The 25,550-nt window shown below is 47.2% G+C and overlaps 1 protein-coding gene across 1 annotated transcript in view; it reads left to right on the forward strand.

Annotated features, from left to right (window-relative positions):
* Positions 1–664: 664 nt before the first annotated feature.
* Positions 665–25,550, forward strand: part of ZFHX3 (zinc finger homeobox 3) — a 193,994-nt gene continuing 169,108 nt past the window's right edge. The window contains exon 1 of the mRNA XM_021703235.2: positions 665–680. The gene's annotated coding sequence lies outside the window, so the exon portion shown is untranslated. The remainder of the gene's footprint in view (positions 681–25,550) is intronic.

The following is a 25,550-nucleotide window of genomic DNA, read 5'->3' on the forward strand; positions in this document are numbered from 1 at the left end:
AAAATACAACAATTTTGAAAATCTCAGTTGACATGGCTATTCTAGGGAAATGACTCAGAAGTCTGGAACTTGAAACAAGGAACTAGAGAAGAAACTGAACATTTATTAAAAAAAAAATACTTCCAAAAGAGCTCTGGATGCAAGCCCTTTAATGGGTGAGTTCTTTTAAACTTTGGGGGGCAAAATAATTACCTGCTAAATAAACTGTTTCAGAGCGTAGAAAAAGAGATAAAGCGTTCCAGTTGATTTTTTTTTTTTTTTTTTAGCAAAGCTAGCATAACTCTGGGAACCCAACATCATTATAAAGATGATACAAAAAGAAGGCTGAGGACTGAGCTCAGGCATGAGTGTAGGTGCAAAAACACCATAGAAAACAGTTGCAGATAGAAATCAGTGGCATTTTGAAAGAATCATGACCACATAGGGTTTATTCCAGAATTGTAAGAAGGGCTTAACATTAAAATGTCTATTCTTCAATGCATCACCTAAGTAGAACAAAGAAAAACATAATATATATCAAAAAAAGACATTTGGTAATTCTCTACTCTTATTCCTGGTTTGCTTAGATTAAAAAAACAACAACAACAACAAAAACCCCCAAACCAACCTATGAAGAGATTGCATTAATTTGAAGAAACCAGCAGCCCCAACACCACCAGCTGGAAGCTCACTGATGAACGGTGAGAGGCAGCAGAATGAAACTGGGAATAAAACATAGATTGCCCAGGGTACTCATTTCTTTTTTCCTGCCTTATTGAATTGGCCAGAGTATACAAAGCAAAGTCAAATAATGGTTAAAAAGAAACAAAAATCATTTGCACATGTGTCGTCGTAGAATACCCAGTACACAGTTAAATTGAATTTAGCATAGAGTTCAGTTACAAAGCAAAATTTCAAAAATCATTAGCTTTCTCATATATCTGGCAAACTCAGTTACAAAATATTATAGAGCCCGCTCAATGCAGTGGAATCAAATAGAAACGTGTTTGGTAAAGGTAGCATTTCAGATAAGTGAGAGGAATTAAAATAATAAAAGCTCACATTTTATTCCAGTACTTCTAAGTGCCAGGCGTTATACTAAACACTCTCACAGGAACTTAGGTCATTTGATCTATGCAAGAACTGTATGAGGTAGACACTATGAATAGTTCCATTCACTTGTGTTCAGAGAGTTTAAGTAACTCGCCCAGAGTCACTCAGACTTGAACACTGATCTGACTGACAGCAAAACCATTGGTTCTCTGACACCGTGCTTTATGGCCTGTAGTATTATGCAATCTTGTTTATTATGCAATAAATTGTTGTAGCATACTTAGATAACCAAATAGGGAAAAAATTAAGATAGAGCCATTCCTCACAGCATCTATTACCATAAATTCCAGATAAATTAGAGAGGTAAGAGGAAAACTGAAATCATGAAAGAGCTACAAGAAAGTATAAGTTAATATTAATCTTAATGTGAGACAGGGAGAAATATTCGACCTAGTTCTTCTAGTGAAGAAATCATAACAGAAAAGACCAATTTACTGCATTAAAAAAAAATTCTGTATGCTGGGTACTAACAGCAAAATTTAAGGGCATAGGACAAACCAGGAAAAGATGTTGAAAGCACATATAGTTGACAGAGTTTGTCCTGAATATCCTTAACATAAAAAGAGCTCTTAAAATCAATGATACACAAAATAGAAAAATAAGCAAAGTGGGGCACCTGGCTTGCTCTTTCAGTGCAGTGCGTGACTCCATCTCAGGGTCGGGAGTTCAAGCTCCATGTTGGGGGTAGAGATTACTTAAAAATCTTAGGGCGCCTGGGTGGCTCAGTCAGTTAAGCGTCTGCCTTCGGCTCAGGTTATGATCCCAGGGTCCTGGGACCGAGTCCCACATCGGGCTCCCTGCTCAGCGGAGAGCCTGCTTCTCCCTCTCCGTCTGTCTACCGCTCCCCCTGCTTGCGTGTTTCTCTCTGTTAAATAAATAAAATCTTAAAAAAAAACAAAAATTGAGCAAAGAATATGAATGGGTAAGAAAAATATGAATGGATAAATAACTCATATGAAGGACAAAGTCAGGTTGCCCATTCCATTTGAAGAGTCAAATAAGTAGCTCCTTGTTTTAATTTACTTGATTACCAATGAGGTTTAGCTCTTTTTGTGTTTTTTTTCTACCAAGAATGTATTTTATTTCCCAACAAAGAATTTATTAGAAAGCAAACACCCTGTTATGGTAAAGGGGTAGAAAAGTTGATGCACCATTCCTGAAGAGTAGTTTGGTAGTATGTGTTCAGAAGCTTTAAAATGAGGTGTATTTATATTTGTAGGTTTTCTCACTATAAATTTCTGATTCTCCTTACTCTGTCCTGTCCTGCCTTTCCTTTTTTTTTTTTAACCATAGCCTGTGTTACCTAGTAAAATACTATATAGTTTTTTTTAAAGATTTTATTATTCATAGTATTAGAGAGAAGGAGATGCACCAATGGGGGGGGAGAGGCATTGGGGGAGGGTGGGGACAAGCAGACTCTGTGCTGAGCATGGAGCCCCATGAGGGGCTCAATCTTATGACCCCGAGATCATGACCTGAGATGAAATCAAGAGTCAGATGCTTAACTGAGCCACACAGGCACCCCTAAAATATTACTTTTACCTTTAGTAACTTCAGTTGCCTCCCCTGCTAGAATATTAGCCTCACAAGGGCAGGGATCTTTGTGTGTTTTTTTTTTTTGCTAATTGTTCCTTAATTTCTAGAATAGGATGGGTAACCTAGCCCCTTCATTTATAATAATCATCAATTGTACAAAAGAAATTTATAAATAAACACTTTATTATCGACATTTATAAGAGTGAAAAATGGAAACAATCTAAATCTCTCACAGGGGATTGATTTAAACTTTGGTGCATCCATATGGCAGATTCTTACGTGACTATTTAAAACTCCTGTCTCCTGGTAATGGATGTGGGAAAACAGTGATGTTAAATTAAAGGAGGCTGTGTATACCCTAGAACTTCGATTTAACTTTTAAAATATGGAGAGGCTAAAGAATACATAGAACAGAATATTAACAGAGTGGTTATTTCCAGGTGATAGAAGTGCTGGTTACTTTGTAATATTTTGTTTTTTGAACTCTGAATGGTGAACATCTGTTACTTTCATAATAAAATATACATATGTATAAAAGTTGATGAGAACATAGAATTCCTTGAATAGCATTGGTCTCTAGCCACCTCTACAAGGCTTTTGGAGATTATTCAATCTCAAGAATTAGCAAGAGCCTAATTAAAAAAAAAAAAATTAGCAAGAATGCTTCACAAAATGTCCTTAGGCTAGTTAGTCTTAAATATTTATGATCTATACTGTAAGTGTCTGGAATGTGTGTTTATAAAAATAATGGAAGTCTTAGTCCCTGTTGGGCAAGCTTGTGGAATCCTGGAGATTCAAGAACACCTCTGCCCAGTTTAGGTTTCTGGATGGAAATGCTCTGTCCTCATCCTGGTGTGTCCTAGAATTTCAAAGTAAACTTAGGTTGTGCCTCAGCATAAGCTGGGAATGAGGATTTTCCATTCTCACGCTAACCAGGAGGCCCATTGTCTACCTATTGTGACCCATCGCTGTGAGGAAGGACTTAGGGAGACAGGTGTAGGAGAAGCTGCCAAGTTAGAGGGTGAAATGTCAAGGGGATGATGGGCCGCCAGAGGACGTTAATGAACAGTGGTGTGCCAAAAAAGGTCAGAGTTATTACCGAGAGGATTTTCTTGGCCAGCAAATCAGAAGTATGTTCAGCATATTTGAGCTGAAATTTCCCAGATCCCTAGAGTCATGTGGCATCTCGGCCAGCATTTGAATTCTGTCTGTGCTACTTTATGACTGTGGGTCTCAGTTTCTTTTTCCGTAAAAGGAGGAGGCTAGACTAGATCGTCTCCCAGCTCTCCTTTGAGATCTGACCTTCTAAAGGAATCTGAGGTCTTATTTTAAGGCATGCATTTCTCTTTTTTTATTTTAAAAGTTTACTTATTTATTTTTAAATAATCTTTACACCCAGTGTGGGGCTCTAACTCACGACCCCAGGATCTAGAGTTGCGTGCTCTTCCAGCTGAGCCAGCCAGGCACCCCATTTAGGCATGCATTTTAAGTATCTTTGTGTTATCCGTGGTGACGTGGAGGCCCAGCGAGTGCTGTCACTTCATAGCTCCGGGGGCCAAAATGTAAGCTGGCTGGCTAAGGTCGCATGGTGAGGGGAAAAGCGGCTGTGACCGGCGTGTCTGGCCTCAGTGAGAATCCCAGCCCTGCCGCGTCCTCGCCCAGACCTTCTCCTTTTCATTTGTGAAGAGGGGGCAAGTGTTAGCTTTTTCTTGCTGCATAACAAGTTACTCCTGAACGGAGTGGCTTCATACAACAGACCTTTATTATCCCGCACTTTCTGTGGGTCAGGACTCTGGATGGGACTGAGCTGGGCCCTCTGCCTCAGGCTCTGTCATGAGGGCGCAGTGACGGCGCCGGCCGGGGCTGCACTCTGACCTGAGGTCTCGGCTGGGGAAGGACCTCGTCTGAGCTCATTCACATGGTCGGCAGGATGCAGCTCCTCCTGGGGTTGTTGGATGGAGGGCCTGTGCTCCTCGTTGGCAGGAGGCTGCCCCCAGTTCCTTGCCACGTGGGCCTCTCCTTAGAGCGGCACACCGCACGGCACGTAGTCTCCATCAGGGAGACGGGAAGGGGGTGCAGAAAACTGAAACTTACAGTCTCTTTGTAACCTCATCTCAGAAGTGACTTGTTCTCTTCGTAGACTCTCAGTTAGAAGTGAGTCACTGCACAGCCCACACTGACGGGGAGGGAATTACACCACTATGTGAATATTAGGAGGTGGGATCCGAGGGGCTTGCCCACCAGGGTTTGTAAGGACTGGGAGAGGCTGTGGTTTGTTGAAGGGTCGGGAACCTCTTAGAAGCTCCGTGTTAGCTCCTGCGCCCATCCGTACCCCTGGTTTAAGGACAGTCTGCGGGGTTGAGGGAAGCCTGCAGGAGTGGGCTGGAGGCTGGGGAGGGTCTCATCCCACCGTCTCGTGCCCCCACAGCATCTCTGGTGAAGCCTTGGAGGGTGTGTTGGCCGGCCTGTTAAGACGCCCAGCTCCTTGGCCTGTGTCTGCTGGGTGTGGCATGTCTAGCATAATTTGAGAGGGAAATGGGCGTTTGGCCGATGAAAACGTCCAGTGTGTGTTTCCGTGGGTTAGGCAGCTATTTAGGAAAATGCCTGGGAGCTCTGGGAGCCCGCGGGTTGAAAAGGCACAGCCTCCTGAAGTTGCTCCCCTTTCGGTCTCCGAATGCCACCACCTGTGAAGTCGAGGAGGTCTGCCCGGTACAGCCTCTGGTTGGGGACACTCCACTGGAGAGAGCCGGGTGCCAGACATTGCCACAACCCTCGGAAATGAGTAAGAAAAAAATTCAAAAGCAGCGACCTCCCCCTAGAACAAGCCGAGCTTTGTGCAGAACAGGCTCCAAATATGAAAAGACCGTTGTTCCCGGATGGCTTTTTAATTAATGCTCACCACTCACACCCATCAGCTCGCCAAGAAGAGCCGCCTCCTTCCTTCCTCTCTCCACGTGCTCTTTGCCTTCTGCTCATCTCCCTGTTGCCTTGGGGACAGGTCAAGGGACCCTCAGCGATGGGAGGATGCCAGCAAACAGCATTGACAGAGGGTGGTTTCCCTTTTTCTCCCTGCCCAGGATACTTCAGGCGGGCAGCCGTCCACCTGTTGGAATGTGGCCCTCTGCATTTCCAGGCTCGTGAGCCAGGCCTGGGCCCTGGGCTTCTAGGAGCAAAAATCCTGGCCTCAGCCGGTTCAGTTCTCTCCTGCAGGCGATGCACGCACTTTCTCTTGCCTAAGGCAGGAGTCGGGACTGCTTTCTGTGCATTTTAGTTTCCCCTTGGCTGTACTGCTCTTTGAGCTGAATCTGGATGGATGAGCCTGCAGCAGTATCTGGTATTGGAGTGTCACTTTCTAGAGCAAATCCTGTTCTCCTCTGGAGAGGGCTGATGTCCATGCATGGAAAGGGGCTGACGTGGGAGTAGCTGCTAGGATGATGTGTCTGGTGCGCTCAGCTGAGAACCTTGCCCCAACATTTATCTTCCATGGAAACATCTTTTTCTTCTGTTTATAGCAACTGCCAAAGTGGTGGGTTCATCCCGAGTCCTTCTGTGTCTTAGGATCCCACAGACGCAGTCTTGGTGGATGATTCTCTGTAACTTTGTGTCTGTAGGATATGGGCATCTTGTGTGACCAGGGCAGAAATCATTCAGTGTGATGTTGAGTTCAGAATGGAGTCTGTTACAGTTGAGAACACACCAACATGGAGACATGATGTGGCCGCCACAGAGTTAACTACATACCGTCGTGAATGTTCAAGTTAGAGGGTTGCGAGGATTTTAAATTAAGAAACCCCAGGGGTCTAGTTGAGTCGTGGACGAGCCCTGGAGAGAAGATCTGATTGACCAGATAAGTTGCACAGGATTTCTTGAAAATCTGTTCGTTCCAGGCCCAGCCAGCTTAACTTCTTGACATGTCACCCAAATATAATTGTAAATGCCGTGGGAAAGAATCTTGAAGTAGGGGTGGGTTCTGTGAAGTCTGTGAGTGGGGAAAAACAAGCATGAATTATTACAGCGAGGCCAGAGTAGAGTTCCGTTTTAGGTTCTCATCAGCAGAGGAGGCCAGGGCCTTAGGTCGCTGTCATTTGGTAGCCACCAGCCACGTGTGGTTGCCGGGCACCTAAAATGTGGCTGGTGCACATTGAGCTGTGCTGTAAGGGGAGCACACGCCAGGTATCCAGGGCTTAGTATGAAAACAAGGGGGAAATATCCTAATACATTTGAGATGGATTACATTTGAAAGAAGATTTTAGCCATAGTGGATTACATTTAAAAAATTATAATTTCACCTGTTCCCTCCCACTTTAGTATGGCTGCTAAGACATTTTTTTCCTTGCTTAAGTTTTTTTAAAAATGTTTTATTTAAATTCAACTTAGTTAACATACAGGCTACTGAGAAATTTTAAGAATATAAATGTGACTCCCATTTTAAAGATTTTATTTTTTAAGTAAGCTCTATACCCAACGCGGGCCTCGAACTCAACCTTGAGAATGAAGAGTCTCACGCACCACCGACTGTGTGGCTCCCATTTTAGATGAAGGATGGCTGCACAAGGGAGACCCCAAGATGTGCTCATCGTCATTCTTGGTCGGGAGTCCTGCGACATATGCTGCGGGAGATCATCTGTGTTTGCATTTCACATTCACCTACCCTGGACGGAAATTTGTCAGACTGCGTCCCTCCGGCCATGTTGTGACTGTAAAGTGATGGGACAGATGCCACGGCCAGGAGAACAAGTCGCCCCACATTCTTGGGGAGGCACGAGTGTCATTAGATGTGCAGGGGCTGGGGGGCCTCACGATGGCAAGCCCGGGGGGGGCGCGCGTGCATTATTGCTCAAGTGCTGGAATAGCCCTCCCGGGTAAAGAACTCTCACCCAATGGAGGGACCTTTAGGGGAAGACTACTCTTGCTCAAAGGGACCTCTGGACCCTCTCAGTCCAGTCGTTTCAGGCCCACGGGCAAGACAGCCCCATTTAATTCTTCAGTGGTGTTAAGACCTTATCCCACCATCATCGATGGGAACTGTAGAGCAGTTTCACATGGAACCTGTTTGTGAAGAAGGTATGCCTTTATATAAAGCAAAGTTAGGTTTATGGTGGTGATTTTCTTTCCCAGATTGGTTTGGGAGCATCCCTTTATGAGCAGGGCCCTACTGTTCTCTTTCAAGAGCACCGGATCGTGCCCTCATGCAGAGAGAGAGGTGGGGAGGCTTTCTTGGCAACAAGGAATGGTTTTTTACCAGTCAGAGGGTCAAGGGTTCACCGTACCAGTTGTCAGTAGTAATAACTAGAGGGCTAGCAAAACGAGATTGACTCTAAGTTGCTTTTCAGTGTGTCTTTCTTGTGATCCTACATCCAGAATACTGGTTAAACCAGTCTGTATCTGGCTGATTATTATCAATAAAGTAAACTTAACTCTGTGACCAGAAACCGTCTCTAGCAGCTAGCAGCTTAGGTTTACCAGGTGAAACTGCCATAGTGACTGTGGTTTGCTTTTCATGTGAGAAGTTGGGACCGTTTCGGCATGGGGGGTGAGGGTGGGGAGACGACATGAGCCCCCACCCCTCTTGTATACTCACAGCTGGTTATGAATGTTGTTACGAGCTTGGTCTCTTTCCACAGAGAGTTGATGATCGTTGTTAGCATATTGGTACTTGGGAATGAATGGGTAACTGCATGGGTTGTAGATTCTGATCCTTTGTTGGGACCCTACTAGGTGGCGGTCAGTGGCCTGCACACACGGGGTTACCGAAGATAAAAAGCCACAGCCCCCGCATGTAAGGAAGCCACGTCTAGTTGGACTGGTAATTACCCACACAAATAATTACCTACATTTAGGGGCTTAGGAAAAGTAGAAGAACCTATGAATAAGTAGTCACAGTTAAGTGGGAGACAAGGATAGCACAGTGCCTCTTGAACAGAAAATTGAAAAATTCTGGAGCTTAAGGGCTTTGATGGCCAGAATAATAGAAACGTTTATTCGCATTTTCAGTTTGCCCTGTTCTCATATGTGCTCCTTTGATCCTCTTCACGATCTCAGAGGTCATTTGTCCAGACCAAGACCTTTCCTGGGTTCATGGTCAGTTGCCAAGGCCCTGTGAACTTAGGCGATTCACCCAAGGTCATGTAGATAGGGAGGGGCAGGACTTAGTATGGGGTTCGGAGTCTGATTCTGGTGATCTTGCTGCACACCGTGCCACGTCCCTCGCCTACAGTTTCTGCAGAAGCTTGGAGAGCTCCGAGAATGACGGATAGCCTTTGTAGGTTTCGTCTTTGGGGAATTTGGGGGCTGGCTTTGGGCAGAGGAATATGGCAGCTGTAGTTGTGGATGTGATTGGAGGGACAAAAAAGGTGTCTGTCAGAGAGGTCTGTGCCAGCTGCTTAATTTCCTTTATTTCAGGACTGGAAGTTATTTAAATTACTTTATAGACTTCCTGTTTCCTTGCAAGAGCTCATTAAGTCCAGGCTGCACGGCCACATTGCCATAATGGAGCCACTGGGCCTGCAGTTCCCTTCTCAGCCTTTAGGACACCCAGGTTGGAGCGGTCTGTGCTGAGCGAGGAGATTTTGGTAAGCTCATTTATGGTGACCCTTTTCACAGACGTCCAGTTATGACTGGACATCGGTGGTCTTCCTCAAGGGTAAAGAATTTCCCAGCGCTCTGGACTCCGGAGACAATTTTCTGGACTGGTGAATTTCACCAGTATATCGCAGGGATGAGGCAGGCACATCTCCTCCGGCCATAGGACCAGGCACCCTGCTTACATTTTTGGCGATGGGACTAGATGTGGCCCTGGAAGCTGACGTGTGTGCTCTGAAGGCTGAGGATTTCCCCAGTGATTAGGAACGTGTGTTAGTATAAGTGTGGATCATCTTAACCCTGTCTTTTACTCGACGGGAAGGCTTTCAGACAGGGATTTCCGAATCGCACTGCAGCTTTTGAATTGTACCCAGAGGCAGCTCTTGAAGGGATAAGTATTTGACTAGATGGTTTACCTTTGAACTTGGTGACAAAATAATTTTAGGTGACCAGGATCCGCCCCGTGCGCATCTATAATTGATCCATCAGGGGGAAACCTGTCCCTGCTCTGGGGCCTGAATTTGTTGCGGAGTGCTAATTAGAAATAGTAGCAACAACAACCAGGCATTACGAGGGAGCATCAGTGGTGTCAACACCGAGAAGCCGTCTCTGGCTCCCCATGGATGTGTGGGCCAGCTGTGATGCAGGGAAGCCAGGCTGCTTCCCTGCTGTCCTCCTAGGGGGGAAGGTTGAAATCAGATGGGCTGCCACCTCCGGGCCTTCTGTGCCACAGTGACTTTCATTCCTTGGCTCGAGGTTCCTTGACACACCATGTCTCATTGGTACTCCATAGGTCCAGAAGGTCCCGCGGGGATCCCATACCAGGAAGTTGGGAAGGGCCTCATTCCTTCCTAACAGGCAGACAAGAGTTTCCACAGACCAAGGCTAACATGGCGACGTAAACGTGGAAGAGTCAGACCTGCGTGTCCAAGTGAATGCCAAGTCTTAAATGTTCATTTACAACGTTCAAGTCTGTAATTTCTTCATACCGAATTCTCAAATGGTAAAGATGACCTGGTAGGCATCAACTCACTTGTATTTTCTAAAAGCTTTTGATAAGGTCCCTCATAAAAGATTTAGAGAGAACAAAACCCCAGTGTGGTGTAAAGTCCTCGTTGTGGATTAAAAAATGAGAAAGTGACGGGGAACAGAAGGATCCTGGTGGAGGGCTGCCGCCTGTGGTGGGGACGGGTTAATAGACGGGTGTTTGAGGAGTCTTGTCATTGGGGTTGTAGTGATTAAGTGTATTAATTGTTTGGAGAAGGAAATGGAGGGTCCGTTAGTGCTGTCGGCTGCTGTTACCCTGGTTTCTGTCACTGGATTCAGCGCCGAGCGTCTGTAATGCCTCGAAGGCACGGGGGGCTCGGGCGGTGCTGGGGCCGAGGAGATGAAGTTTGAGGAAATCTCGAGCGTAATTCAGATTGGCAGAGCATCTGGTCCACACGGGAAAGCTACCGTGCGGCCCCTGAGGCTCAGCAGTTACCGTGGGCAGTTCAGTGAAGTGGCTTTTTTTTTTTTTTTAGGACAAAGCAGATCGGGATGGGATGCGGTTGAAAACCCAAGGGTTTCCTCAGGGAGAAGGGAACGTGCTCCTGTGCCGTTGGATTCTAAACAGCCCGGCTGTATAGGAAGGGGAGACAGTTCTCGAGTCTTTCTGGCCATGTTCTCTTTTGTGCAGTCGTGTTTCTTTTCAGAGTCATGATGAGGGCTGCCCGCTGTACCTGGCAATGCCCGCCTCTTTGTTTCTCTGTGGGGACTGAGCATGCTGCTGTGTGTGTGTTCACAGCAGGTGATCCTGCACATCCCTTAGGGTAGACCATACAGCCCCGCATCTTGGATTTTCTCAGTATGAGGTGGGGCGGCCAAGCTGTTGGGGGAGGCGGATGACTGTGAGTTGAGTGGGTGAGGGGGGTGTCCCTGGGCAGGGGGCACAGGCGGGGCAGCCATGTGTCCTGCCTGTTTGCATTTCTCTTTTGCTGCCCCTTTAAGGCCACTTGCCGTGTTTCTTCTGTGGCCGCCATGAAAGTTCCTTGGGCATGACCATCGGCCTTGAGAGCTTGTACTTTCCCGAATGGGCTCTCCCAGGCAAGCCATGGATTTCTTTCTTAGTTACCCTCCTTTATTTACTAATTTCCTTTTGTAGCTGTCTCCTTACCCGGGTCCCACTTTAATTAAAACCTAGAAAATGCTGGCCTCCCTCAGAAATGTTGCTGAGTCCCTCCTTTTGGCTGTTAGCAGATGCCTCTGTGTGGGTTGGGGTCCCCAGCAGGGCCACCGCCCCCCCCCAAGGGAATTTTTGCAATCTTGGTCCCACGTAGTTAGAAGCTGCAATTACTACTTGGTCGCTAATTACCCGGCCTCACATTAGATCAGTTTACAGAGGGAGCTGGGGCCTGTCAGCAAAGGTCAGCCTGAGGTCCTCCCACTAACCAGCCCTCTTGTGATCACTGTACAAGGAAGAAGGCATTAGCAGGGAAGGCTGGGGGGCCGGCTCCAGGCTGCACGGTCCTTGCTGGGGGGATGGGAGAGGGAGAAGTGAGCCGCTGATGACTATAAAGGGGTCACGGAGGCCCGTAACCCTTCTCACAACCTTTCTCAGAAAGCCTGGAGGGGGCTGAAGCCCTTCCTTTCATACAGAGATACGTGGAGGAAGCCACGAGGTGCCGGCTAGTGACTTTTCCTGGTTGACTCTGTTACAAGGGGCAGTTCAGCCTCTCGGGGGCAGCGGGGCCTACAAGAGAGCTCCCCAAACCATTCTATCTTCTTACTACCTGTGCTATGTTGTTGGCTTAATTCTTTTTTCTTTCCATCGGCTCTCCTGTTAACCCTGAATACTTGCTCTAGCATCATCCCAAGCAGTGATCCCTGACGATTCACAGCTTTGGGCTGGTTGTATTGGTTCCGATACTACATAGATGATGATTCGCATTTAAATTGTTCATCCACATACTGCCTTCTGTCACCCAGCCTCTGGCTAGTGGAAAACAGCGGTGGGAAAGACACTAGCCTGGAATTGTGAGTGTTTGTTCTCAAGCCCAGCATTGCTTTCTCGTGACCTGTGGGGCCGTGGGTGAGTCTCCCTGCTTCTCTGAGCCTTAACAGTGAGGCTGACCCAGCATCTGCTGTGCCAGATACTTCACCGTCTTATTAACCCTTACAACCACATGGGGCAAATACGATCTTTATACCCATTACATGTCTGAGGAACCCAAAGTAGGTTAAGAACTTAGAGCTTTTTAAACGGCCTCAGTGCTGGGATGCCAGCTAAAGGCCCATGGCTTGTGGCCTGTTCTGTGCTGTATTATGTCTTTTTTTCCTTACTGACCCACCCGAAAGTGGGTCTGTCCTGTATCTGCCTGTCAGGCGCAGTGTTAGAAAAAAGTCGACCGAAGTGGGAAGGACTGGAAAGGAAGGAAGGAAGGCTCAGCTTCTCAGGGGTGGGTCTCTCAACTCTGTAAGAAGCTGTGGCACTGTCGCCGAGGAGTGCTCGGTTCCAGTTGTCTGTCTGACCCGGCCCTGGCTGGGACAGGCCTGGACTTCCCCGGAGCGCTCCCCCTTCGGGCAAGATCAGTATGCGGTCAGTGGGGGCCTCGGAGGCAGGGTGACAGTGTGTTACGTTGATAACGTTCTTGCAGCCCGGGACACAGCTTCAGAACCGTTTGGGAACTCCTTGTTCAGTCTCTGGCACTGCCAGGACCCAGGAGGACGCTGTGCCTTCCTGACCCTCTGAAATGGCTGAGGGACAGCACCGGGAGGTTTAGCGCTGTTCCCCACACCCCTGTTGTTAGGGGTGTGTGCCCCTCTTTGGGGTGGGCCCAGACCTAACTCTTTTTGTTCGCTGTAACAGATGTTCAGAGAGGGAAAGGACCCTGTGTTACTTTATAAGTTAGGAAGGTTTGGCTGGAGGGTTCTAGCAACTGGGCCATGGGAAGTTGTCAGGGGAATATTTGGAGCCAGAACCCGGGCCTCTGGTTCCTCTTCTTTTCCTGGGCCAGGAAGCCCCAGGCCTGTGCATGAAAGATGCTTTACAGAACTCTTTTACTGAACTCCCCCCCGACACACATCCCCACCCCGGGTGCTGATGAACACCGCTCCCCCCATATAACTTCACGTTCTTGTAATTAATATATAATTTGATACCTAGAAATTCATGCTGGGTGGAGCTGGAAAGGATTACTCAGCTTTAAGCAATTTAGACTCTTGGGTTATAGAGCTCTGTGTGCTGTGTCCCAGCTCTCCTGTTACTGCTAACTTGTTTTGCCAATATCCTTCCTACTTACTTCTTGCTTCTGTCCTGTGCAGATGAGTGAAATGATGATACGGTATGTTTTTGCATTTAAACCACTGAAGGGTTGTTGACTCCTACACGTGGACTGCCTGCTTCTCTATTCTCTAGTGTGTGTGTCCTCAGCTCTCCTCTCTCACTGGCTGGTGGAATTGGATGGCGCCCTAGTTTGTTTCACTTGCTGCTGCTTTGTCAAGGCGGTACCATCAGTATTAAAAAATGCAGTAAGTAATTATCAGAGAAGAATAAAGATGAAAACTTAGGATGGCTTTGCAATTTAAATTTATTTAGAGTATATGCTGATGGTTATACGTTTTGTTGGCGAGATTGTTTATTGTGTTGACACATGTATTAATGTGGGGGGATCTGGTTCTTAATGTATATGATACCTGCCCATTTAAAGATACCAAGACTAGGTGAACTCTGACCTGGAGGTGAGAATCAGCAGAGTTGAAAGCCCATCAGGATATTGTGAAAATCAATCTGAATGTCTCCATGCTTTGAAGGAGGACATTTAGAGCAGTGCAGATGGAAGACTGTCTAGGATGTAAGCTCAGAGGAAAGAGTGAATCCCTTAAACCACAATGGTAAGTGGATTCTGACTTGCAAGACAGGCTGACTCTCTCCTCTACCGGTCACAGCTTCCTGATCCAGTGGGTTGAGGAGGATTTTTGAGTCCTGGTCCCACCTGAGCCTGCTCTGATCAGTCAGCTGCAGGGAAGGTAGGAGCCGGGAGAATAGCTCAGAGGTTGCGCATTTGTTCCCTTTGATGGACTGTGCTCGTGAGTCTTCAGGGCTTGAGAACTTGACTTTCGAAAGCTTCTAAATTTGTTCCTAGTGGGTTGATTTATTTTGTTGAGGTCAAATTAGAGCTAATGGCCCTAATGGTTTACAGTGCTCCTAAATGGTTCTTAGCACTTAGGCAGGCTTGGCTGGCCATTTTGGGCGGGTTTCCAAGTGTGGACCATATCATTCTGAGGGTATGTATATTTTTTTTTTGTTCAAGTTATCGTTGTGAGTACAACTTTGTATGTGTAAGCGAGGTTAAGAGGTAACAGCAGAATTAGTCACACTTAATATTCAACTTTTTCTTGGTATCAGACGCCGGGATGGGTTTGTTCACATGGGCCGCATGGGCATCTGGTGAGTGAGCATGGCGTCCAGCTGGGAGCTCAGTAGTTGGTGATTGTTCTCTGCCACTTGGCCTGGAAGTATATTGTTCATGAATGCAGTAATCGGGAAGCCTCAGATTTTCTTCAACTGTTCCTGGTTGCCAAGTCGCTCTTGCAAGACCAGGTAACCAGGTTAAACTAATCTTGGTGCATCCCTTCCAGCCATGCTGTGATATCTGTGAGTTCATGGCAAGGTCTTTGGCAAGAGGATTTTACTTTGCATGAAACTGGCTCCCGTCTCCTGATTTCTGTGTGATTGGGAGTAGGTGGAGCAGACAGGTGTCTGCAGAGGAGGTGCGAGTCTCTGCTGGCCCACAGAATTAAACCATGCATATGTATGCACAGGCAGGCTCTGTGGGCAATGATCTGCCAGGGCCGTGAGGTGCAGCTGAAAGGGGAGAGAATCCGGAGGCTGGGGGTTTCGCTCCCTAAGCTGAGGTGGTGGAACAGGGTAGAGGCAGGAGCACGGTTAAAGATTTCTCCATGCTGGGCGCCTGGGTGGCTCAGTCGTTAAGCGTCTGCCTTCGGCTCAGGTCATGATCCCAGGATCCTGGGATCGAGTCCCACATCGGGCTCCTTGCTCGGCAGGAAGCCTGCTTCTCCCTCTCCCACTCCCCCTGCTTGTGTTCCTGCTCTCGCTCTCTCTCTCTGTCAAATAAATAAAAAAAAATCTTTATTAAAAAAAAAAAAAAAGATTTCTCCATGCTTTGACTGGGGCGGGAGGGGGAACAACTTCCTTCAGATCATCTTTGGCCCATGAACTCTTAGAGTAGCGTTCCCTAAGTTGCAGATGTGGCTTTGAAGGCCAAGTCCAGTCGGATTCTGTTGTGGGTAAAAATCCTGTTGGCCGCTATGGAGTGAGCCGGAACTGTCATCGAAGGTTGAGTGAGGGATGGGGTTTTGTCTTCTAATTGCTAACAGAATGGCTACCGGGTTTTTCTCAAAACTTGGGGTTCCTTTTTTCCCTCTTGCATACCCTGAAAACACACTTTCAGTATCTTTGCAAGCTTTGCTACCTCACTTACTCTCCAGACGGAATGGGTTTTCCCTTGAGCACTTTGAAGAACACCTGGGAGATGCCTATTTCTGTTGAGAAAAAAATCTCCACCTTCATCTAGTTCATCTGGAAAATAGTATCATAATCATCATGAACAGTGAAAACTTGGGTCTCAAGGCAGATGGCTGTGTTGGCGACCAAGAAGGAGTTAATTTCTACTGTTAATAAAACTCAGCTCTTGCGTCGGGCCTGACAGAACTTGAGCCGTGAGCCCAGGGTGGCAGCCCGAGTCACCGTTGGGCTGTGTCTGCGGATGCGCCTTCTGAATCCGGCATTTGACCGTGTTCACTTAGTTCCATGGCCACCAAGTTCTCCAGAGAAGTTTTAATTACAAACCAAGGTGATGTGGTTTCTTAAATGTGTTAGAACAAATGGATGTTAGTCCAAGTAGCCCTGAGCAGCCCCCTCCATCGATAAAACCCCGCAATTATCACATGGCGGGCTCGGAGGAGGAAATCTCAACGCCCTGCGTGTCTAGTCGGCTGTGCTTCCGGCCTCCTTTTCCTGAAGTTGGGGGCGGGGCGAGGGCGCTGACCGAGAGGCCTCGGCTCAGACTGATGACCCAGCCGGGACAGGCTCGGGTGCTGTCCCCGGGTGGGACATGTTAATAGCCCCCGGGGGTGAGGTCTGCTTTTTTGGTGGTGGGCCGGGGGTAGGTGTTTGGGGGAGGGAGGTGGTTAAAATGGAGGACCTTGAAATGGCGAATCTTTATTAGTTTTGTAAACAGCTTTAGGAAGTGCTGGGAGCATCTTGCAGGGACCCTGCAATTATCATAATAAACAGTTTTATCATCTGCTTGGCAATCAATATTGTGGCTTATGCTGCTTTAGTATCTCAGTGGTATTGATTACCTTAACAACTGTGCTGCGGTCAGCTCCCGTTAACCCTTGCTCTGCCGGCAGGGCCTGTGCCTTCCACGGTTGGATGGGAGACTGCTCTGGTCCCAGCCCAGGCAAGTGCTGGAATTGGACAGCTTGGCCAGAGAGTCAAATAAAGCTTTTTATCTCAAGGCACCCAACAGAAGGAAGGGTTTTAACCAGGGAATCCTGAGGCTAGTGCAACTTTTTAAAGGCATCTTTCTTTCCTCTATTTTTATTCTTTGGAGGTGGTGTGTAAAACAGGTACAGTAGCGGGTTTTCAGCTGTGACTCAGGACTCTGAATGTTAAGAGTGACGATCCTCATCCTTCCCTGCCTGGGCTCTGTCCGGTGCTGCCCTCAGCCCCTCCTCCACTCTCCCCAGCGGAGGATGGACACGTGTGGAATCGAACTGGGAGCTGCAGTCCTTACGTCCTCCCGGAACAGGCATTCCTGGGACTCTGAGCATTTGTTTTGTGATCCACATTTTACTCTTAGAAAAACACCTATTTGGGGACATCTCGTTCTAGGATTCAGTGAGTGTCTGAGGTGCATTGGCCAGCCAGAAGATGACAGAATGCTGGAGATAGATTTTGGTGCCACTTGAGATTCTGTCCCTCTCACTGGCCATCCCCAGTGTCTGGTCTGGTTCATGTTGACGCTCCCCTTTTCTCCTGATGAAACCAAGGCAACAGGGACTCTTTGCTCTAGGAAGCATCTGGGATGGAGCCCCCAGATCAAGCCAGTAGTTAGGGACCAGGTAATAGTAAGTGACAGTCATCCAGAAACTTTGGGGATAAGATATTGCCAGCGGTAGGGGTGGTGGTGTGTGTGTGTGTTTGTGTTGACTGTGTTTTTTTTTTTTTTTTTTTTGACTTCTCTGTTTTGTTTTAAATAAGTAAATATGTGTGTGCGTATGCATATGTATAAGTAAGCATGAAGCTGGGGGTGAGCTTGCACACCAGATCCAGTCGCTCCACCGCTTTGGTCTGATGTTAGTGAAGACTACCCTAGGGGTCTTCAGCATCACATATGCAGGAACACAGGTGCTGTCGAACCCGGGTGACATTGACCTCATGAGAAGCCAGCTGCCACATCTGAGAGTCAGTTTGTAAAGTCTTTGAGTTTCATGGTGTCACTGGGGAGTGGAGGAGGAGGAAAAAGCAGAGGAAGCAATGCTTGGACTTGGAGGAGAGCGAACTGTGTCAGCAGTTGCCACCTTCTTGCCTTCTTGCCAGGCTTCAGCCTGTGGCTTCCTTGTCCTTCGTGGCTGCCCAAGAAAAGGCAGGAGTGGAAATTCATCAGATGGGGAGGAGGCCTGTAGGTGTGTGATGAGGGGAGGGTTGTGGGCTGAGCTTGGGCAGGTCCAGGGAGGTACAGGCAAGGGAGTTAGAGGTGTATGGAATTCCCAGCCAAGGGCTAAGGGTCCCTATAAGAGTGTCAGGAAGCCAGGCCACAGAGTCTGGGCAGCAAGAATGTAAGGCTACAGGCTTTATCTGGTGAGGCCCAGGGTGGTAATAGCAAGACTTGACCTCGGCATCAAGCCATGGGCTTGATGGGCAGGGTTGAGCTCGCAGGTGGCATGAATAGTTAGACCTGTGCAGGTGAGGGGAGGGTCCCAAGAAGTGATGGTGGGTCTTTTCGGTCCAGAGGGGAAGCTGGTGGGAATGGTTCTCCACACGTGGTTGGAGAGTCTGCACAAGGTCATAGCTTCAGCCTTCCTTCTGACCTTACCTTTCCAGGTCACCTTCCCTGTGACTGGGATGCCCTGGGGACTGGGATGTCCCCACTGTCTTGTGTTCTGGACCCACCCACTTCCGTCCTCATTCTCCTTCTGCCCAGACTACGTTGGTTCCACAAATTGGAAAGTTTTATTTTAAACATAATGCTTTTCCTAAAAATGTCCCTTAGGTGAATCGGGCTCAGAGGGTGGGTGGTAGTTATTAAGTTGACCAAAGCTCCATTGCTTTCCCTCATGATAGGGACTGTAGCTCAGAGGGCTGCACCATGATGACAGAGGGTGGACTAAACTGCTCCTAACCATACAATATGCATGAGGAATGAGGCCAATTCCCCAACTTTTGATTTCCTGTAGATTTGTGCGCTTCTAAGTCATGAAGATGGGTCGCGAAGAAGTAATACTGTGGCCAGCCTCACTCTTTACCTTACCCGGCTGGGTCTTAACTTGAACGCTTGGTTGGTACTAGCTCTTCTAAATCTGACCTCATCCGTGAGGATCTCCTAGACATTGACAGCATTTTACTTTCTTCTTTTCACAAATAGCTTTTTGAGCCGAGCTCTCAGATGGTCTCAGGCAGGAGTATGGTCTGTGTGGTCAGGAGCGTTTTAGAGGGAGTTGCACTCCGCCTGCTGATGTCTTCTATTTTGTTATGGCCAGAGATCCTTGCTTCAGCATTTGGCACTTTACTAGGTGCTTTTCCAAGCCCTGTAACACTCTGATCTATGTAGAATTTTGAGACTTAATGTCTTCCATCAAGGATCTTGGCTGTGTGGCACAACCCAGTGTTTGGTATTATTTATAACTCTGCTTTTTAGGTGTGAGCAGTGAACTATCTTTTTGGGATGATTTTTGGTGTACTCAGATTTTTTTTTTTTTCTTATTTAGAAGATGGAATGTGATTTTTGAAGGGTTTGGAAAGGTAGTTCTCTTTCAGGAAGTGGTATCTTCACAGAGAAAAAAAACACTGGAGTAGAAACTGGAGACTGAATCCTGGTCCCTGATCTGCTACTAACCAGCCGGTGACCTAGGGAAAGAATGACTTAACAGTAGTTACTCTGATGTCTGATGGATCTCTTTAAACCCATAAGATCTGAATTGTGATTCCCATTCTGTCTACTTAAGACAAAATTGCCGGAGGTCGAATGAGAAATGAATATGAGTGTTTGAAAATGTATAAAAGCCTGTGTAAATTGGTGGAACATTGTTATTTGTTCCTGAGAAGGTTGGTGCTGGGTGTGATTGTTTTCTTGGTCAAATACTAACGCTACTGGGGAAAAGGCTGTTGCTAAGAGTATTTCCCGGAAGCCTCAGCACGGTGATGGGTGTGTATGGGCCCACATGTGGCAAGAAGCCCACTTGTCATGGGGCCATCTTCCTTGCAGTCGAGCCCAAGAGAACCAGCCCAGTGGGAAGCAGCTCCGTTCAGACTTTACAAAGCAATTAAGGTGACTTATAAAACATTCATACTGAGATGAAAAACAATGAACTCAAAAACAGTGGTTGGCAAATATTGCCTTATTTTGTAAACTCACTGAAAGTGTTTAAAATTATGTTTTAACCCATTAAATCAGTAAGTGGAGGCTTTTAACTCTCAGTGGATGTGGTTTTCTTAACCAGAGTTTGGCTCTGAGCTCTTATGTTATCTGAGGCTGTGAAAGGGGGCCCATTCTGCTCAGTGATGATAGGGATAGTTACCACATACAAACGTGTCGGGGACCGAGCCCACAGTGTGATGCAAACAGTCTCTTCTGGTAGCGGCTTGGTAGTGCTCGGTACCTTCCAAGGGTTAAGAGTAGGGGTGGGGTCAGCAGATGGTGAGTTTTGAAAGCAAGATATAGAGATCAGCTTTTCTAAAGAAAGGAGAACCCATATTTCTTTGGAAAAAGGCTTAGCTGGCCATGAACTTGTCAACTCGATACGGAGAAGCTTGGTTCTGGCCAGTGCTGTGCTCTCTTTAGAAGTTGCTCCTGAACTGGTTAAAGACTGAGCTTGCTTCTTGTAAAGAAAAAAATGCATTATATAAAAATGGAATAATAGGATGAACCCATCCTCTGGACTTAACAGTTCACTTTTTTTAAAACATATTTTTAAAATATTTTTATTTATTTGAGAGAGAGAGAGAATATAAGGTGGGTGAGGGGTAGAGGGGGAAGCAAACTCCCTGCTGAGCAGGGAGCCAGATGCAGGGCTTAATCTTGGGACTCCAGGATCATGACAGGAGCGGAAGGCAGACGCCTAACCGGCTGAGCCACCCAGGCGTCCCCAGCAGTTCACTTTTTGTTAGATTTGTTTAATCATTTTGTTCATTGGCTTTGACTTTAAGTCCAATTAAAGATATCGTGAGACTTTATCATTTTGTTAGGTGATGATATTGTGTTTACATAACAAAATAACAAATTCTTAACATCATCGAATCCCGAATCACTTTTCAAAATGATCCAGCCGTCCGCAGAATGGTTTTTTACAATTGGTTTCTTAAAATTGGTATCCATAGGAGGCCTGTGTAGTGTATTTGATTTTTCTCAGGCCTCTTTACCTGGGACAGTAACCCCCCACCGCAGAACCCCAACTCTAGCCTCCATATGTGTCCCCGCTTCAACCCCCCCAAGCAGCCCAGGGAATAGCTACGCGTGGTGGAAAGAGCACTGTTCGTATGGCGTGAAGATACAGAGAACTCTGCCACTGACGAGCTCTCTGACCTTGGGCAAACCACCAGCACCCTCTGGGGTCATTATTCTTGTCCATCAAGGAGGCCATAAGACTGAATGGTCTCCAGCTCCAGCGATCTCATTCCGACCGCCGCAGAGAGACACGGGGGTGGAGGCACCTCTTGCTACCAGTCCTTATCCCGGTTTCTGTAATTGAGATTTTATTGGTAGTATATACTGAGCAGTTGGCTTGTTCTTTCCTCTTGGCCACTGTGAGTGCTATACCTAAAACAAGGTTATTATGGTTTTGTTTTGGTTTGTTTTTTCTCCTTTCTGGACTTAGAAAGTTTAGAGCCAAATTTATTATTGCTTAGTGTGTTGGTTATTGCCGTATACATACATGCAAGCTTCATTTTTGGCTCAAATTTTCTTCCCCTCTTTTTTTTTTTTTTTTTCTTTCTTTCCTCTTTTACCCTGGCCTCAATTTAGGCTGTGACGTTGTATTGTACATTCTTGTAAGAGCATAAATAAAGGACTCTGACTCGGTTTGTGCGCTCATGGAGGCCAGGGGCCCCTTCTTTATGTATTTGTTTTGTTGAGCCACAGGTTAGATGCTCAGAAAAAGCTTACAGATAGATTTTGGTTTGACCTATTGTCATCGTTTTTGCATTTAAAAGTCTCCTATTTTAGTGGCAAAGAGTTGTTTGGAGCAGTGTTAATTTTGTTGATGATGGCCTGGTTCTGCTCTAATTCACGTTTCATATGGCAAAACAGCCCAAGAAAGGCTGGTGAGCCACTCAGCCAGCAATGTTTTTTTGCTTGTTGGTTTTTGTTTTTGTTTTTTGTAGAACTTGTCTTCCTGAGTAGCTCCTTGATGTTTTTTGTTTTTTGTTTTGTTTTGTTGTTGTTAGTTTTTTTCTCCATAGGTCTTTGGTGAGTGAAGTAATATTTGCTGGGCCAACAGCTGGCCAACTGCTAAAACAGTAGCCATTCTGTGCATTCCGAAGTTCACTTCTGGTTCTAGCCGTGGACAAAAGGCTGTGGTGGGGATGTCTGGGATGATGGAGATGGATGAATCAGAATCTGTCAACTGCCATCTCTGGAAGAAAGTAGACTAGACAATCAGATGTGCTGCATCTTCTCTTAAAACTCAACTGTGAGTCGGGCGCCTGGGTGGCTCAGTTGGTTGAGCGACTGCCTTTGGCTTGGGTCATGATCCCGGAGTCCTGGGATCGAGTCCCACATCGGGCTCCCGGCTCCGCGGGGAGCCTGCTTCTCCCTCTGACCCTATCCCCTCTCATGCTGTTTCTCTCTCTCTGTCAAATAAATAAATAAAAACAAAATCTTTAAAAAACAAAACAAAACAAAAAAACTCAAGTGTGAGTGAGCATGTTTTCTCATTGATTCTCACTCAGCCTTCCTTTGCGATTAAGAGCCTCGTGAACCCTCAGGAAGGCATTGGTCCCAGCTGGCTCTCTCCCTCACCTCCCTGGAATTCTGCCTCCTCTACTGTCCAAGAGAGAAGAGGGATGGGTGTTGGTCCTGGAGTGTTAGGGGAGGATCAGAGTTTGTGCATGCTGGGCACGGAGCATAGGGCCTGGCACACAGTAAGCACTCGCAAATGGTAGGTGCCTCCAGGAAAATGTCTATGAGTGGTTGGGGGATATATTTAACTATTGTGTAGCGGCCTTCTCTTCTTTTACTGGTTGACACTTGGAAAGGGATCCTTTTTTTTTTTTTTTTTTTTTTTTTTAAGATTTTATTTATTTATTTGACAGAGAGAGACAGAGAGAGCACAGCAGGGGGAGTGAGAGAGGGAGAAGCAGGCTTCCTGCTGAGGAGGGAGCCCGATGCGGGGCTCGATCCCAGGACTCTGGGATCATGACCTGAGCCGAAGGCAGACGCTTAACGACTGAGCCACCCAGGCGCCCGGAGAGGGATCCTTTAAGCATTGGTTTTGAGGCACTCTGGGGCTTGATTTTGAGCGCCCCTCTTCTGGGTCCCTGGAAAACTCTGTAATGGACAGAGGAGAACTGAGATGCCCTCGTTGGTTAAAGGAGTTCTGTTGTTGCTCTCCCAAGCCAGCTGCGTGGCCTTTATCTTCTCATTGCCATGTTGAAGAGAGCACTTCCCATCCTCTGCTCCGTGCGAACTTAGTCCAGAGGAAGGCGAGACCCCTGGGGGGTCCTGGGTGTGGCGAGGAAGTTGAGGCTCATGGCTTGCAAGTTTTCTTCTAATGGAATTTCCCATCACTTACTGCCCTGCTGATTTCTGATCAATGAAAATGAAATTGCATCACCTCCTCAGAGGCTCCACGTATGGCCGCTGCTTCCAGCTGTGTCAGTTCCGGTAAAATAATCTCATTAGGCGTGCGAGAGGGTAATAGGAAATAAAAATAAAAACCCACAATTAGCAAGAGGCCTTGCAGCTGAGTAACACTTTCCATCCCAGAGGCAGAAAGGGCTGGGTAGTGAATGCTTAGGAAAGATTCCCTTAAAAAAAAAAAAAAAGAAAAGAAAAAATTCCTAGTCCTTTTTCTTCGTCCTTTTTTTTTTTTCCCCTTCACATCCCCTGAACAGTCTCTCCAGCCCTTACATGTGGATGATTTAAAATTAGGCAAGGGTTTTTCCTGCCCTACTTCTGAGGCCAGTAGAATTGCTGTGTGCTAGGCATATTCTGGGGTTGCATTTGCTTTTTTCTCTCTCCCGAGTCGCCCGCAGATAGACACCAGAGGAATTCTAGACGCTGCAGCTTCTCCCACTGGCCTGAGACAGGGAACCAGATGGTCGGGGTGGGAGCGGGGGAGATAGCTGGAAGCCGAGGTAAGGTTGGTGAATAGGCTTTGCAGAGCTGTTCATTTGAATTTGTAGACTTGACGCTTTAGTTTATCAGGCCACTGAGAACAAGACTTGCCCCGCGCTCCCCCCCCCCCGTCCCACCTCCCAGCCAACCCGCCCCACATTAGTCTCTGAAACGCCCAGTACCGTGTCAAGAACACGAGGCTCCATGAAAGGGCATTGTTTGGTCGTGTGGAAGCTGGTCCGGGCCACCTCCCTGTGGATTGCAGTGAACATGGGCACACGCCAACCCCAGCACCTCTTGGTAACAACAGGGGAGATTGAACACCGCCTCCAGAATATTCTGCCACTTAAGCCTGTGGAGCCTATAAAGTCACGGAGTCCAGCCTAAGGAGGAACCGAGGCCAAAGAAACCAGGATGGGGAATATAAAGGGCAAGCGAGGATGCGGGAAACCTGTTGGATCACCTGAGAGGAGCCAGGAGACATGGGATCATCTCCTCTCTTGTCAACTTGACAGCCTCAGAGGAAAATAAATGCTCGAATGAAAGCCATTTCGTTGGTGCTGGTAATGTCGCATGTCCTTCAGGCCAGGGTGGGGGAAAATTCTGGGCTCTTGGGAAACGGTTGATCTCAGACATTCCGACTCGTCCTTTAATTGGTGACTTCCTTGTGGGTTGAGGGCGAGGGATTAGTCCTATGGGGGCGTAGTAGGGATACATCAGAGTGCGGGGGCAGCAATGTCCCCAGCACCATAGGGTCTCAGGGCAGTTGCACAACCTGCCAAACCATGTGTTGCAATAGTCAAACCGTGGTTTTCAGTGGCGTGGACATCAGAGGTCATCACTGCGTACATCTGGTTAGTAGGACAGTTTCTGGCGGTCGAGCAGGAAGACTCTGGAACGGCGGGGGGCAATAGCCTAGATAATTGTGTGGATACAGTGAATCCAGTGGCCATGGGAAGGGCCGACTCTGTCCCTCCCAGCGTCCTGTCACTGTCCAGGTTCTTATTTCACACGTCTGGACCCTAATGAGAGCAAAGCTCGATACGAGGACTCTGTCTTGCCAGGAGGGATGCCGTGTATATTGTAGGCGCTCCGTAAATATATGTTGCCGGAACGCATAAAAATCATCAGAGCACTGGGTGACTTTGGGGCTACGTTTTCGGCACAGGAGCTTGAAACGAAGACCACTAGGGCCAGAACCCCAGCAGCCTCTGTATTACTGTGGCCCATGAACTGGCTAGCTTGGATTTCCTTGATCTTAGCCTGGCTTCATATAGGGATCTTGTGGAGAGGCAAGAACAGTTTCTACAACTGTGCAAGGTTACGACTGCTGTCTGAAAGTTCCGGCGGGACGAGCAGAGCTCTGGGGGCGAAAGGAGAGGTGATGCCTGGTCAGAACGGAAGCCGAAGTTCTTTCTGCTAACGTGCATTTTTCATATGTTTGTGTGTTTGGACAAATACGTTTCTCCTCTCTCCTCTCAGACACTTAGCGCAGGGTCTTGATCTACATTGATCACGTTTTATGACTTGAACTGGCAATTCGCCCCCAGGGATCAGACCTAACCAGGGTGTTCAGGAAGCCGTTAAGGAAAAATATGTAACCACACTCGTTCCCAAACTCAATTGTTCGGTCTTAGCAGTGCTTGGATAAGAAACTTTCAAGCACAATTAATCCAAGGCCTATTTAACTGGACCTTGGTGAGGCTTCATAGCAGCCATTGACCCAAAAGCAGCATTTGCATTTGAAACGAGAGGAGACACACCATCTGGGCCTCTCTT

Source organism: Neomonachus schauinslandi, chromosome 16 (assembly GCF_002201575.2).
Source record: "Neomonachus schauinslandi chromosome 16, ASM220157v2, whole genome shotgun sequence".
Classification (NCBI taxonomy): Eukaryota; Metazoa; Chordata; class Mammalia; order Carnivora; family Phocidae; genus Neomonachus; species Neomonachus schauinslandi.